The 15,823-nt window shown below is 39.1% G+C and overlaps 1 non-coding gene and 1 pseudogene across 1 annotated transcript; one reads left to right on the top strand and one right to left on the bottom strand.

Annotated features, from left to right (window-relative positions):
* The first annotated feature begins 350 nt into the window (after positions 1 to 350).
* LOC101110187 (placental prolactin-related protein 1-like) lies at positions 351 to 15,096 on the top strand (annotated as a pseudogene).
* On the bottom strand, positions 7,325 to 7,435 carry LOC114109797 (U6 spliceosomal RNA). The gene has a single exon (XR_003586372.1). It is a non-coding gene; the product is annotated as a U6 spliceosomal RNA (small nuclear RNA).
* Positions 15,097 to 15,823: the final 727 nt, after the last annotated feature.

Genomic DNA, 15,823 nt, shown 5'->3' with positions numbered 1-15,823 from the left:
AGAAACCCTACCAGAAGAAATTTAAGTTCATAAAAATATTACGATGGTAAAATCCAAAATTTAGACAGAGAATAGTGTAGGGTAGGGTATATAGACATTTAAAATTCTCCATTGCTTAGTGCCTCATGCACTCAAGGACCACTCTCACTGAAATCTTTCTCTATTGCTCAACCTACAGGTACCCGCATTGAGAAAGAGATAGCTCTACTCCACAGGCAGTTGAACCCTACTTTTATGGCCTCATGGCTTTAAGAAGCATTCCATGAAACAGATTTCCACCATCCCATCCCATCTGGCTGACTGCCCAAGGTCAGCAGGAGTCCTCACCCAGGGATCATTCTGCAATCCCCATGGGTCCAGCTCCCAGCTTCTTGGACACCAGTGGACTTACAACGGTGTCCGAGGTATGCAAGGCTGCAGCATGGCTTGTCTGTGTGGTTCTCACTCCGTTGAGACTGTCACAGATTAGTGAGTTCACTCCCCAACTGCTTCAAATGCCTCCCCCATCCCAGTGGATGGCCATGGAGGCAGGGATCTCTCCCGTGCGCTTTAGCTCCTCCTCTCCCAGGTGCAGGCTGGTCCCACTTGCTCTGCTCCTTCTTTCCCCTTCCTCCTTGTCCCATTTTTCCTTTGTCCTGCTGAATTCTATATGGATCCGGATATTCCTTCTCAGTAGTCAGGGAGTCCTGCCAGCATTCACCTGGTCTTCTGTGAGAACTGCTGTGTCTTTAGATGTTCTTGATGCATGGGTGGAGATGGTGTACCCCACTTTCACCTACCCCTCTGTCATCTTGTCCACCCCCATTTGTGCATGTATTAGAAGTGAGTTTCCCTTTCTGTTAAGTTGGAGAAGGCAATAGCACCCCACTCCAATATTCTTGCCTGGAAAATCCCATGGATGGAGGAGCATGGTGGGCTGCAGTCCATGAGGTCACTAAGAGTCGGGCATGACTGAGCGACTTCACTTTCACTTTTCACTTTCATACATTGGAGAAGGAAATGGCAACCCACTCCAGTGTTCTTGCCTGGTGAATCCCAGGGACAGGAGAACCTGGTAGGCTGCCATCTATGGGGTTGCAGAGAGTTGGACACGACTGAAGCAACTTAGCTGCAGCAGCAACAGTAGCACACATGTTTATCTTTGGCTTTTTGAGGAGAACACAGATAAGTTTGGAAAAGGCAATGGCAACCCTGCTCCAGTACTCTTGCCTGGAAAATCCATGGACGGAGGAGCCTGGTAGGCTGCAGTCCAAGGGTTTGCTAAGAGTTGGACATGACTGAATGACTTCACTTTCACTTATCACTTCCATGCATTGGAGAAGGAAATGGCAACCCACTCCAATATTCTTGCCTGGAAAATCCCAGGGCTGGGAGAGCCTGGTAGGCTGCCATCTATGCGGTTGCACAGAGTCAGACATGACTGAAGTGACTTAGCAGCAGGAGATAAGTTCCACTCTCTTCAGTTCAGTCATTCAGTGGTGTCTGACTCCTTGTGACCCCATGGATTGCAGCAACACAGGCTTCCCTGTCCATAACCAACTCCCAGAGCTTGTTCAATCTCATGATTAGATCTCCTGATTAGATCATGAAGCTCAAACTTAGATACTCAGACCTTATAAATTTTTTATACATGAAAATATTTAACCTTTAAAAATCTCTACCTATTTGTCCTACCTTCCAGTCTTGGACAATCATTTTTCTAGTCTGAGTCCCATCATTTTTTTTTTTTTTGGAAACTCCTTATAATTAAGATCAAATGGCATTTGTCTTTCTCTGACTTAGTTTATTTAGCATAATGCCCTCAGGTTTCAACCATGTTGCCACAAATGGAACGATTTCTTTCTTTTTCTAATGGCTTTATAATATTTACCTATATAGGTCACATCAGATTGTTCTAATCCATTCACCTGTTGAAAGATTGTTGTTTCTATAACAAGGCTACTGTGAATAATGCTGCAGTGAGCATTGGAATACAGATCTCTCTTTGAGACAATGATTTCATTTCCTTTGACTATATATCCAGAAGTGGGATAATGGGTCACATATCCATTCTCTTTTAAATTTCTTAAGGATCCTCCACAGTATTTTTCCATGGTTGTTGCCCTGGTATACATACATACCAACAGTGCATAAGCACTCCTTTTTCTCCACATCCTCAATAACATTTGTCATTTCTTACATTTTTGGTACTAGCTTTTCAAACAGGTATGAAGTGATATCTCTCATGCTTTTGATCTGAATTTCCTTTGATTATTAGTGATGCTGAGCATCTTGTCATATACCTGTTGACCACCTATATGTCTCATTTGTGGGAAAATGTCTGTTCTTTAAAGATGTAGCATACATTATTTTTACTATATTCCAATATATGAAACTCAGTTGCTGATCTATATATCAATAATGAATTATTCAGTTTAGTTCAGTTCGCTTCAGTCACTCAGTCGTTTCTGACTCTTTGAGACTCCATGAATTGCAGCAACCAGGCCTCCCTGTTCATCACCATCTCCCAGAGTTCACCCAAACTCTTGTCCATCGAGTCAGTGATGCCATCCAGCCATCTCATCCTCTGTCGTCCACTTCTCTTCCTGCCCCCAATCCCTCCCAGCATCAGAGTCTTTTCCAATGAGTAAAATCTTCACATGAGGTGGCCAAAGTATTAGAGCTTTAGCTTTAGCATCAGTCCCTCCAAAGAATACCCAAGACTGATCTCCTTTAGAATGGATTGGTTGAATCTCCTTGCAGTCCAAGAGACTCTCATGAGTCTTCTCCAACACCACAGTTCAAAAGCATCAATAATTTGGCGCTCAGCTTTCTTCACAGTCCAACTCTCACATCCATACATGACCACTGGAAAAACCATAGCCTTTGACTAGATGGACCTTTGTTGGCAAAGTAATGTCTCTGCTTTTCAATATGCTATCTAGGTTGGTCATAACTTTTCTTCCAAGGAGTAAGCATCTTTTAAGTTCATGGCTGCAATCACCATCTGCAGTGATTTTGGAGCCCAGAAAAATAAAGTCTGACACTGTTTCTACTGTTTTCCCATCTATTTCCTATAAAGTGATGGGACCAGATGCCATGATCTTTGTTTTCTGAATGTTGAACATTAAGCCAACTTTTTCACTCTCCACTTTCACTTTCATCAAGAGGCTTTTTAGTTCCTCTTCACTTTCTGCAATAAGGGTGGTGTCATCTGCATGTCTGAGGTTATTGATATTTCTCCTGGCAATCTTGATTCCAGCTTTTGTTTCTTCCAGTCCAGCGTTTCTCATGATGTACTCTGCATATAAGTTAAATGAGCAGGGTGACAATATACAGCCTTGACACACTCCTTTTCTTATTTTGGAATCAGTCTCTTGTTCCATGTCCATTTCTAACTGTTGCTTCCTGACCTGCATACAAGTTTCTCAAGAGACAGGTCAGGTGGTCTGGTATTCACATCTATTTCATAATTTTCCACAGTTTATTGTGATCCACACAGTCAAAAGCTTTGGCATAGTCAATAAAGCAGAAATAGATGTTTTTCTGGAACTCTCTGGCTTTTTTGATGATCCATCGGATGCTGGCAATTTGATCTCTGGTTCCTCTGCCTTTTCTAAAACCAGCTTGAACATCAGGAAGTTCAAGGTTCACATGTTACTGAAGGCTGGCTTGGAGAATTTTGAGCATTACCTTCTAGTGTGTGAGATGAGTGTAACTGTGTGGTAGTTAGAGCATTCTTTGGCATTGCCTTTCTTTGGGATTGGAATGAAAGCTGATCTTTTCCAGTCCTGTGGCCACTGCTGAGTTTTCCACATTTGCTGGCATATTGAGTGCAACACTTTCACAGCATCATCTTTCGGGATTTGAAATAGCTCAACTGGAATTCCATCACCTCCACTAGCTTTGTTCGTACTGATGCTTTCTAAGGCCCACTGGACTTTACGACATTCCAGGATGTCTGGCTCTAGCTGAGTGATCAGACCATCATGATTATCTTGGTCGTGAAGATCTTTTTGTACAGTTCTTCTGTGTATTCTTGCCACCTCTTCTTAATATCTTCTGCTTCTGTTAGGGCCATACAATTTCTGTCCTTTATTGAGCCCATCTTTGCATGAAATGTTCCCTTGATATCTCTAATTTTCTTGAAGAGATCTCTAGTCTTTTCTGTTCTGTTGTTTTCCTCTACTTCTTTGCATTGATCACTAAGGAAGGCTTTCTTATCTCTCCTTGCTATTCTTTGGAACTCTGCAATCAGATGCTTATACCTTTCCTTTTCTCCTTTGCTTTTAACTTCTCTTCTCTTCACAGCTATTTGTAAGGCCTCCCCAGACAGCCATTTTGCTTTTTTACATTTCTTTTCCATGGGGATGGTCTTGATCCCTCCTGTACAATGTCACAAATCTCCATCCATAGTTCATCAGGCACTCTATCTATCAGATCTAGGCCCTTAAATCTATTTCTCACTTCCACTGTATAATCATAAGGAATGAAATATTAGAAAGCGGAATAAAGAAAACAATCTCATTTACTATTGCATCAAAAAAAGTTACAACACTTAGAAATAAACTTAAGCAAGGTGCTGAAAAATTTTATGCAAAACCTTTAAGACATTGATAAGAGAAATTTAAAAAGAGTTAAAGATATGTAAAGCTAGGTTTTCAATTCAATGTGTTTCTTGAGGTAGGATTTGTATTACTATAAATTCCCTCTTAGAACTGCTTTTGTTGCATCCTGTAGGTTTTAGATCATCATGTTTTCATTGTTCTTTGTTTCTAGGAATGTTTTGATTTCCCTTATTTCTTCAGTAACCTGTTCATTATTTGGAAATGTGTTGTTTAATCACCATGTGTTTGTGTTCTTTAATTTTATTTTTTCCTATTATCGATATCTAGTCTCATAATGTTGCGGTCAGAGAAAATGCTTGATATAATTTCAGTTTCCTTAAATTTACTGAGGTTTGATTAGTGACCCAATATGAGGAAAATGTTCCATGTGCACTTGAGAAGGATGTGTATTCTTCTGCATTTGGATGGAATCTGCTGAAGATATCAGTTAGGTCTATTTGCTCTAATATTTCCTTTTGGGCTTATGTTTCCTTATTAATGCTCTGTTCTGTTGATCTGTCCATTGGTATAGGTGCAGGGTTAACATGCCCTACTATTATTATGTTACGGTCAATTTCCCCTTTTTTGTCAGTGTTTACCTTATGTATTGAGGTATGCTTATGAGGGTACATAAATAGTTAAAGTTGTTATGTCTTTTTCTTGGACTGATCCCTTGATCATTTGGTAGTGTCCTTCTTTACCTCTTATAATAGTTTTGACTTTAAGGTCTATTTTTTCTGATATGGGAATTGCCAATCTGGCTTTCTTTTGATTTCCATTTGCATGGAATATCTTTTTCCATACTCTCACTTTCAGTCTGTATGCATCTCTAGAACTGAAGTGGGTCTCTTATAGACAGCATATATATCGGTCTTGTTTTTGCATACATTCAGCCAGTCTGTGTCTTTTGGTAAGAATGGGAGAAGATAATAGCAAATAAAACAACTGATAAAGGATTGCTTTCTGAAATACAAGCATCTCAAACAACTCAGTCATCAAAAGCAAAGGCAAGAACTGCAAAAATAAACTAGTGAGACCACATCAAACTCAAAACCTTCTACATAGTTTAAGAAGCCATCGATAAAATGAAATGACAACCTATTGAATCAATAAAAGATATTTGCAAGTCACATATTTGGTTTTTGCTTCATATCCAAGAACATAGAAGAGACTCGTGCAACTCAGTAGGAAAAGAAATCAAACAACCCAAATTATTAAATGAGCAAAGGAAGAGTTAGTGTTTTGAAAAATCTGAAGAGTAGACAGTAGATGAGAGACACTGTAAGTTTTTCCTTCCAGAACAGAAGCCTGTGTCTTCCTGGCATTGCATTCTTTATCTCCAATCACCTGTTTGGTGATTGCAGTTCACAGTATACATCCTTCACTCGATAGCAATCACCCTACAGTGAGCTATATGTGCTAAAAATACCCTACTAACTATAAAAAACTAATAATTACATAATCTTGCTGCTGCTCCTGCTGCTAAGTCGCTACAGTCGTGTCCGACTCTGTGCGACCCCATATGATTTTTAGGATTTTCCACTCCACTGTTTTCTACATTCTATTTCAAAATTGAAACGCCTAATAAGGAAAAATGAGTAGGGGACATCAACAATACATGGATAGAAAGTCAGTTAAAACTGGGAGCATTACTGGATTATAATTTGGGGGAATGTATTCTTACTAATACTATTGTAATTTTATTCCCTTTACTTCTCAGGTATGCTAGGCTGATATTTATTTAAAATATTAATACCAACATAGAGACACATAGTACTTAAGTTACAGTAGATTGAGAAAGACAAAGCTTATGAGGCAGGAAGTGAAAACATAGAAAATTAGCAATGGTATTAAAACAAGGGGAAGTACTGCCTCAAAAGAAAAAAGAGTTCTCTAATTTTTGGAGACAACACGAACAAGTCAGATGGGAGCCAGCCAGCTTAAACTGTGTACCAGAAACTGCACCAGAAAGAAAATGAAGTTCATAAGATATGCTGATGCTAAACACCAAAATCCAGGCAGTAAGAGAATAGGGTAGGGTTTATGTAGATGCTGAAAACTACTCAGAGAGGTAGACATGGAAGCAAATACACTGATGAGCATCAGAAAAATCAAAGCACAAGATGGTCTGAAAAATAAATTGTAAAGGGACTTAGTAGTCTGATCAAAAGAATAAGAGAATCAAATTAGAAAACCAAAATATAAAGACTTCTGCACGTGATAGACCCAGAGAATGCTCAGCAGAGAAAATTTGGGCCTTAGTGACCAGCGAACAGAAGCCTCCAGCATCAGGAACAAAACCCCTGGGCAGGACTCATGACTGCGCTTCTGGGAACAGGCTCAGTTTCAAAGTTTGGGCACTATACCACCTAAAAGCGAACACAGACAAGGATTATAGCTTGCCATGGCACGGAATCATGACAGTAGTGTTTGTTAGTTTACTTTTCTCATTCAACTATAATGTTAATGAATCACTAACCAATGATAATTGACACCATCAGTTTCCAGTCAGATCCTCTTTAGTCATACAATGAATATCTGAACCTGTTATATGATCCTCAATAAAAGTTTTAATAATTAAATTTATTGATGTTTAATTGAAGGGTAATTGCTTTACAATACTGTATTGCTTTCAGTGAAACATCAGCATGAATCAGCCGTAGGTACACCGATGTCCCCCCTGCTCTTGAATCTCCTCGCCACCTTCCTTCCCGTCCCACCCCTCGAAGTTGTTATGGAAAAATATGGAAGTTTTCACAAATTTGTGTGTCATCCTTGGGCAGGGGCCATGCTAATCTCCTCAGTATTATTCCCATTTTTAAATATATGTGCTACCAAAGCAAACACACGAATAACAATTTAACAGAAAAAAATCATATAGTCAGTCATCTACCAACAGAAGATCAATCACATTAGAATTAGGATATTCTGCTATATTTAGTGGCTCTTATAAAATTGAATTTTATAATGTCCAAGTTCCATGAAGGAATTAAATATATATTTAGGCATAAGACATGTATAAATGCGCAGAAATATATGAACACAAATACCTCTATGTTATACAAGCTATTATTCTCCTTGCCTGTCACAATAAGCTCTTTAGTTGGTGAGAGAGATAGTCCCAAATTTCTCCAACTTCTATGTCTTCATTTTGAAAACCACTTCTTTTATTTTCATCACCTTATTTTAAATAACCATTTTATTCTTAGATACTATGCCCCTTTAAACTAAATAAGAACAGAGAAAATCTAGTAAATCTAGTTGATATCTTATCCTTAATTAAATTACCACTCTTCTGGTATATTGGAAAAATAATCATGTTAAGATCTCATTCAGGAGGATAAAATCTCTATTTTATCAGTTCTCTTGTCCAAACTCAATTTTTGCTCACTTTAGTCTTAAATTTTGCTTACTTACAAAGGATGGACAGGAAGAGTAATGTTAAAATCATGCTTGCAAGAGTCTATGATTTTATGCTTCTGTTGGCCAAAGGCAGGGCCAGGAATAATTTCTGAAATATTACAATACATCACTGAAGCAGGAAGGTCTAGTTCTACTATCAAAAAGGAGATGTTTGGAGATTGTTCAAAAACTAAGTTCTATGGGTTGTCAGGATGTACTCCACATCAGACAGATAAATTTTGTCCCTAAAAAGTCCAAGTCAGGAAAGGGTAGGCCTTGTTGGCAGAGTCAATGACGTTGTCTTGGGTGCTGACCAGGTAATATTCTTGTTTTACCATTTGGAGAGATATTTGCTATTTTCTTGAAGAAACAAACGTAATGAGAAGATTAAAGATGCATAAAAGTAGAAGAGCTGTCAAGGTGCCTAAAAGAAAGGCTAGCCAGGAGAACCAGGCCCCCACACTGATAATTGTCAGAGACTGTAACAGTGAGTGTTTTATAGACAGAGCAGAACAAGTGGATAAAACCTATGTTCTAGGATCACTGCTGTTTTGCAGTCAAAGACAAAATATTTTTCTCTTTAAGCAGAGTCATCACAGCTCTGGATGTGGTCCTGGTTACACACATGCAGACCAAGAGCCCACAGGCATGTGTGATGTGACATCTGCCCAGTCACCTGCATCTGCTAATAATGGAACCTGGGGAAAATCACTTGCCCTCTCCAAGTCATCATATCTTCATTAACAGAGCTTGATGATCTTAGTGAAGATTAAGGCCATCTCACAGGGTTCTTGTGAAACACAAATTTTAAGATGTTTTAAAGCTTTTGGGAAAGTATCAAAGACATGCATGGGGTTACTAAGGTGAGTGAGCAGATCCAAGGTACAGTATCCTTTTCTCTTACTATTCTCTTGGTACTCAAAAGTAGTGATCAGTCAGTTATATGTTTACTCTTACCCCAGCATGATGGTAAACCACACAGATCAACTGGACTTTTCTTGTCATTTCAGTGTCTAAAATTTAAGCATTAGTCAATGTAGAGTGAAAAAATTACAAACTCCTAGATGGCCTTGCTGCCAGAGTCTGCAGAGTCCCAACATTAAACTGTTTTAAAAAAAAATGGCCTAGACACTCTGGCTCAGAATTAAGTGCCAAATGTTTGCAGAGCACAGAAGTACTTCTGGGAGCAATATAAAATTACAAGGAGTAACCTACTTCTCCAACTATCTATCTGTGCAAATATCATCATCTGTCTAAATTTACACAGAAGACACTCCTTTCCCACCCCAACTACTACAGCACCAACTCCTGCTATGAGCTATAGGGAAAGAGAAGGCTTCCCTCCGCAGGATGGATTTGATAACCTCAGGTGACTAGATAATCTCAGAATGGCTCATGTTTTTATTTTAGCAGGGTCCTGCCTGCTCCATTTGCTGGTCATGTCAAATCTGCTCTTGTGCCAGGCAACTCATGCCTGTTCTGCTGTTCTGACGTTTTGACATCCCCCTGGAATCCCTTGCTGCTGCTAAGTCACTTCAGTCATGTCCGACTCTGTGCAACCCCATAGATGGCAGCCTACCAGGCTCCCCTGTCCCTGGGATTCTCCAGGCAAGAACACTGGAGTGGGTTGCCATTTCCTTCTCCAAAGCATGAAAGTGAAAAGTGAAAGTGAAGTTGCTCAGTCATGTCTGACTTAGCGACCCCATGGACTACAGCCTACCAGGCTCCTCCATCCATGGGATTTTCCAGACAAGAGTACTGGAGTGGGGTGCCATTGCCTTCTCCATATCAACTCATTAACCCTTCCTCATATAACAATTATTGAAAAAAAAAAAAAAACTCTGGGTAAATTACAGACCTGTTTATTGATGCTGCCAGGCTGTCCCACGACTTCCATAACCTTTCCACCATAATGTTCAATGAGTTTGTAAGTACTGTGGTGGTGGTGGCTTAGTTGCTAAGTCGTGTCCAACTCTTGTGACCCCATGGACTATGTAGCCCACCAGGCTCCCAGAAGGTACCTTCGCTTAACTGACTGGGCTATACTATACTTTAAACAAGAAGGCTGCATCAGCCAAATTTCAAATAGCAGAGTCTCTAGGTCAAAGAAGCCGTCAGCTCATAAGATGTGGAAATCAAAGAAAAGATCAGTTTTGTGAAATCTCTAAGATTCCTAAGAAGTAGGATAACTTTGTCAATTTCCATTCATTCATTTCCTTTTGTAAATTTTTGAAATAAATGATTTTGTATTTGTCAGCCAAGAATGCCATAAAAGAACACAATAGACTCAGTGGAATCAACAACAGAAATTTACTTCCTTACAGTTCTGGGGGCTAAAAGTCCCAGATTAGGGCACCAGGAAGGTGTGGTTCTGGTAAAAATTCTTTCCTTCCAGGCTGGATTCTCTGTGAGTCCTCACAGGGTAGGGGGTGGGGAAGAGAGATAGAGGAAAAGACACAGAGACACAGAAGTAATTCTCTGGTGTTTCGCTTCATGAAGACACTAAACCTATTGGATCAGTGTTCCACCCTAAGGGCCGATTTAACCTTAAGGGGCTTTAGTGGTGGCTCAGATGGTAAAGAATCTTCCCACAATGTGAGAGACCTGGGTTCTATCCCTGGGTCTGGAAGATTCCCTGGAGAAGGGAATGGCAAGCCACTCCAGTATTCTTGCCTGAGAAATCCCATAGACAGAAGAGTCTGGTGGGCTACAGTCCATGGGATCCCAAAAAGTTGCAACCCTTTCAAAACACAGTACTTTGGCAGTTAGGGTTCTAACACATGAATTTGAAGAACACACATTCAGTCCACAATACTGCCTGACATAAAGCACTTTTAGGTGGGACTGGGGAAAAGGAAGCATGTTGATTTTCTGGTCCTTCAATTCTCTTTGGGCTTTCTTCTCCAGGCTCAGAGTAAATAGCCAATAAATGAGAACTGCTCTGCAGTGAACTGTGTGGATGGAACATGTTAAACAAAGCTGAATCCTGGTCACAAAAACAAATAATGGTAGTTTTTTAATGCTACAAATTATTGTTTAATGATTTGCAGTGAATAACTTTAGAGCTACAGTAGAAGGGGTGTTTAAAATTGGAAACAATTATTCTCTTTCTAAGGAAGGTATTCGAAAGTTGTATGTTCATTCTTTTAGGTCAATCAAGGAGCACACAGTAGAGCAGACAGCTAATAAAAAGCAGTGCTAAAGGTTTCTGTTCAATTCACATAGTTCTTTTTAATCACTAGTTTTTGTTTCATCCTCCATTTTTGACTGTCCATTTTTTTTCCAACTCTCCCAAGGAATCTCTTGAAATGTGCGTAACTTTCGCTAAAGATTAGTTTTTCTCTATCAATGTGTTAGTTAGATTTTTCTACTCTTACTATTCTCAGTCCATTGCTTAGTGTTTCTTATAACTTTATGCCATATTTTTCTGCTGCACCATTTTGTCTCCATAAACAACATTGTATTCTGTACCTGGGATGAACACTAAAGTTTTTGGCAGGTGGATTCAGAGATAAGTCAGAGTCATAACTGTATTACTCCTCATAAGGGAATATATTGGCTCTAACCCACAGTAAACAAGAGATTAAATGATTAAATACAGGTTCATGCATGCATTCTAAGTCACCTCAGTTGTGTCCAACTCTTTGCAAGCCTATTGACTGTAGCCCAAGAGGCTCCTCTGTCCATAGGATTGGCCAGGCAAGAATACCAGAGTATGCTAATATACCCTCTTGCAAGGGATGCTCCTCACCTAGGGATCAAACCTGAGTCTTCTTATATCTCCTGCATTGGCAGGAATGTTCTTTACCACTGCCGTCACCTGGGAAGCACCAAGTATTGGTACAAAAGTACTATATTTGGTTCAAATACTAAAAAATGAAAGAAAAAGATAATGATTAAATAGAGAAGGGAAAAGGTTGAACTTAGAAAAGTTAGATGTAAAATCATTTTTATAGAGACAATGTATAGAAAAAGTAGGAAACAAATGACTTTCAAATTTTGTGATGCTCCCCATCAAAAAAATTACATGTCTATCACATAGGTTAATGTTCTGGTAATGGGTTCATCTACTGAATGTCCAACAACCCTAACTAATTGCCTGATCACTTTCAGGATGAACAATATGCCCAGGGAAAACAGTACTATATCAATGCCACCAAGAGCTGCCACACCAATTCCTTCCATACTCCTGAAGAAAGAGAAAAAGCCAAACAGATGAACATGAGATGAGACAGTATATAGATGAGACAGTATCAGATGAGACAGTATATAGCTTACCAGGCTTCAGATCATTAGAGGTAATGGTAACTGTACATGTAGAAAAAGGTGGAGGAACCGTAAGCAATTGAAGAGAAATTATATTATGCACTTGATGAAGCATGAGCAAAATCAAGGGATGACTAAAGATCTGTAGTAGCAAAATAAATAACAGATCTATAAATCATCCATGCAGAAGCTTTAGTTCAACCAATGCATTCGACACTATTCTGTAAGAAAACAGGAAATGAATGGGAACTTCCATGTATAAAATATAAGATTGCAAAATTCATAAATATGTAAGAAACACACCCTAGTGTTGAGTACTCACTATTACTAGTGACTCCTACTTCGGAATCCTATGCTGCACCACCCGAGGCCCCGCATCTGCCTTTCAAGGCTCTCTTGATTCTGCTTCTACTTCTCTGACACCTCCTTCATTCGTCATTCTCAATGACTCTTCTGTCACCTTTTATTCTTAATTTGTATGTCTCCCCCACAATGACCTATCTAACATTGCTTTGCTTCTCATGGCCGCAACAATTACCTCTGTTCTGAGGGTAACACAGTTTATATATCAAGCTTCAATCATTTATGGCAGCTACAAATTTTCATCATTATGATCTCTCATTTCTGATTTCCTGCCTTATCCTTCATCCTAACATTATTTCAAATATATTCACATGCATCCCCCATTAAAACACACTCTCTCTACAACTTTCTTAATGATACCAGCATTCTTTTCCTCTGTTAAGCTCATTAATATTGAGGATGATCAAGTAAAGAAAAAGGCCAAAGAGGAAGAGGAGGAGGGTTTTTCAATAAGCTTAAATTTAAAGTTTATTGAGAGTTACTACATGGCCTCACATTTTACTAAGCACTTTATGTGCATTATTATATTTAATCCTACTCAGTTCTCTGTTCTTTACCATAAAAACAGTTCATGGTTGTAAAGAAATCAAGCATATTAGTTAGAGATCTTCAGCCCCTGGGATTTTCAGGCTCAATTCTGCTAGTAGTAGTGAACTAGAGGGGAAAACCCTAAATTGTGAATCCCATTGATGCTGTTACTAAAGACAACACGGTGCCATTTTCTGCCCAGACACATGTCAACAAAACAGACTGTTCTGGGATCAGCAGGAGGCTGGTGTGGGATCAACTGAGAAAAGAGTGCCTGTTAGGAATGTCATGTCTTCTTCCTTGTCTCTTTGTTGTAATATCATAAAACAAATATCAAAATATCAAAAATATCACAAACATAAAAAATCAGTACAAATGACTCACCTGATTCATTAATACAAATGAATCACTGGGTGACAATGACGTGGGCACAGGTGGAATCCCTCTTTCCTGGGTCAGGCACTGCAGGCACGTACTGACTTGCCAAACATACTTAGATTCTCTCACGCAAATATACAAACACAAAAGAACTCACTGAGTGGTGGTAGACTTTCAGAGGAAAAAAGAAAATTCTTCATGTTATAAATTATAACTCATCAGAAGAATTAGTTCCTAAAATAACTTAGATTTTTGATAATTCTGTGAAGTGTGAACTAATAGCTTACATTTTATACTTTTGCAACTTTTACTACCTTCAAAAATCTCTGCATACACATAGGAATAACCAAGCTTTATTAGGTCCGCTGCTCTGAGCAAAGATTACATGTTACCAAAACCACTGAATTATGATTATTTTAATGAAACTGTTTCTTATGGTTGCTTAGAATGAAGACCTTAGTAAGTGGATACTCATGTTACTGCACTCCTGGCATAGACTCGTGTATCATCTAGTTACGATACTGTGGAGTATGAAAGATGTCTCAGATGCTATCCTATGAAGCGGCAAAGACAATATTAAAAAATCATACAAACTTCATGCACTCCTAGAGAGGCAATTCAGCCAGGTGAGCATGCTGCAGAGGGCTTTCTCGTTTTCTTCATGAATGAAAGAGGTGACCAACTGTAATGCCTAAAGAGTTTGGAATTATCTCATTTTCTAAGAAAAAGATTCGTGATTTCTATATTCTAGACTGCAACTACATAAAGCAGGAGCCTAGGCATTCATACAGAGAAGGAAATGGCAACCCACTCTAGTATTCTTGCCTGGAGAATCCCGGGGACTGGGGACCCTGGTGGGCTGCCGTCTATGGGATCGCGCAGAGTCGGACACGACTGAGCAACTTAGCAGCAGCATCAGCAGGCATTCATAGTGATAGATTCTACCGTAAAGGAATCAAAATTTCACTGCAATTTTTGACATGGGCAGCCTTCCCTGCATTGCACACAATTCCACCAAAAGCTTGCCTCTTCCTGGCACAGGTATTTGAAATATTTTCAAGAATAAGAGAACTAGAAAACAGAAATTCCAAGGGCAGAATTTTCTTCAAGTATTACAGGAAAGCTGCTATTGAAGTTCCACTTGTCTTCTTTCTGTGTTCTCCTCAAATCAATGGATGGAAGTGGAAGGAAGAAAAGAGAAAGTTAAAACTAAACTTGACTTATGCTTCTACTTTTTAGATTCCTAATAGTTTTCTCATAGGCTGGCTCCAAAATCCATATCTAGAGAGTTTTATATTGGTGTATCTTCCCCAAATCTTAATTTGATAATTAGAAGCAAAAAAACATAAGCAAATACTAATAAAGCACATAAAAAGTCATTATCTTTTGGGTATTCAGATTATTTTTCCAGTAAGGCAGAAGATGTACAAGGCTTGCATTTACTGGTCAGGACTCCCATCCCTGATGTCCAGAGATGAAGATGTGAGTCATTCTGCATTTGATTAACCTGTTCAAATGCCTGCGCAGGGATTCACATAAACTTGAAATGTATACAAAGATCCTGGTGTGGTGAATCTGCAAAATGTGCTAAATCCACAGCCATCCCATCCATCTCTGAGGCGGTCATAATGATCTAACCCATAGCACGCTTCTTTGAAATTTACAGCTTTTTAATGCATGCTCTGTTAAATGGGTCTCCTCTTAAAAAAATAAACACAGACTCTGCAGAGATGTCAAAATCTAAGAGGGCAGTTTGTTAACATTTCTTATCTTCATTTAATAGAAAATCAAAAGAAAATCCACCCCTACAATTGAGAGAATGAAACAACTATTAAAATTAGTCAAAAATAGCAGAAGCTGTCATTACAAAGAAGACCATAAAGAGATTCTGTAAGAATCACAGCCAATTATTTGGGTCAAGTTATTAGAATCAAAGAATTAGATAATTGCTCCTGGTTCTGGTCATGCTACCAAGAAGACTGAATTCTCAGGATTCTTTATGAAAGCCAGCCACGAACTGTCAGCCAACTATCACAATGTTTCACCTGACAAGATAAGTGCTTTGCAGCTTTGTATAAATAGCATGAGGTTTACTGAACTGTCTAAGATTGTTACGATACTGTCTTAGTCCTTCTGGGTTGCTATAACAAAATATCACAGGCTTAAAAGCAATGCAAATGGATTTCCACAGTGTGGTCATGCAGGGTCCTTTTTGGACACACACTTCTTACTGTATCCTCACATGGGGGGAGGGCTCGGGAGCTCCGTGCGTCTCTTATACATAAAAGCACTCATCTCAT

The sequence above is a fragment of the Ovis aries genome, chromosome 20, assembly GCF_016772045.2.
Source record: "Ovis aries strain OAR_USU_Benz2616 breed Rambouillet chromosome 20, ARS-UI_Ramb_v3.0, whole genome shotgun sequence".
Taxonomy (NCBI): domain Eukaryota; kingdom Metazoa; phylum Chordata; class Mammalia; order Artiodactyla; family Bovidae; genus Ovis; species Ovis aries.
This window is presented reverse-complemented; position numbering and strand designations above follow the sequence as displayed.